The sequence below is a fragment of the Aplysia californica genome, unplaced genomic scaffold, assembly GCF_000002075.1.
Source record: "Aplysia californica isolate F4 #8 unplaced genomic scaffold, AplCal3.0 scaffold00082, whole genome shotgun sequence".
Classification (NCBI taxonomy): domain Eukaryota; kingdom Metazoa; phylum Mollusca; class Gastropoda; order Aplysiida; family Aplysiidae; genus Aplysia; species Aplysia californica.
Genome location: NW_004797352.1, coordinates 1,456,174 through 1,457,239, shown reverse-complemented (window position 1 = coordinate 1,457,239; position 1,066 = coordinate 1,456,174).

The following is a 1,066-nucleotide window of genomic DNA, read 5'->3' as shown; positions in this document are numbered from 1 at the left end:
AGAGAGAGAGAGAGAGAGAGAGAGAGAGAGAGAGATTTTGTATTTTGCAATGCGTCGATGTGGTGGCTTAAATAATATTTTGTGTCGCGGAAACTAGTGAGAGCTCACTGTTCATTGTTCTCACCAGAGGATGAATTGTTACTAATGTAGTTGTAGTATTAACTATCTCGTCTTATGACCAATAATTCGTTTTTTCCTGCAAATCCAATTCAAAAGAGATGTTGGCTGTTTTGAAAGTAGAATATACTTTGACATCTGGAATTAGTTTGACCCCTCACCTCTTTCGCTAAATGAAGCAAGAGGGCTCCCAGCTATGGTGCTGTGAGCATATTATATAACGGGGTTTTGTTAAGTAACAGTAATGGTGTGCGTTACAAGTTTGTGAGTAGTTTTGTAAAAATATGTACATGTACCTGCATACATCCTAGGGCTTAAAGCTCGCTGTTAGTTTTGTTTTAGAACGGGTTTTGCGGTACTTGTAAACGCCGGCCGGAAAAAGAGGTGTTACAAGAGAGTAACAGACAAGAAAGAAAAAAAGGAGAAGAGATGAGGGCGAAAGCTTTTTGATAGGAAAGAAGGAGTAAACCACACCAGAGCACCCGCCAACCACCCACGAGTTCGCTGTAACAGCATAGCTTCGAGTAGCGTTTGGGGTTTTTCTCTTTTCTGGTTAGGGGAGTTTACGAGTTCACTATCTACAAGTAGACCTTATGCTTAAATAATAATGTATGCTTTTAACACTGGGGTGTATATTTGTGCTCTAGTTCTATCAATCGTTAGTTTTCCTTTAAGTTAATTGAGTGCCTCGCTGACACGATTTGCACGATTTCGCTGCTATCCATCGTGTTAATTAGCTGAGAGCCACTTAGGAACCACTCGACTAGGGGGACTCGGACAAGTCACGCCATTGCATAGAGCACTTGGGGGTTGCTGATACCCAATAGTAGCCTAGATCTACTATTAATTTATGTAGTCATTTCGACTCGTATTTGGTTTAGTAGGTTTGTTTTTTTAAATTATTATTTTGTTTGCTTGTTGTTGGGGTTTGTTTGTTTTTGTGAGTGGG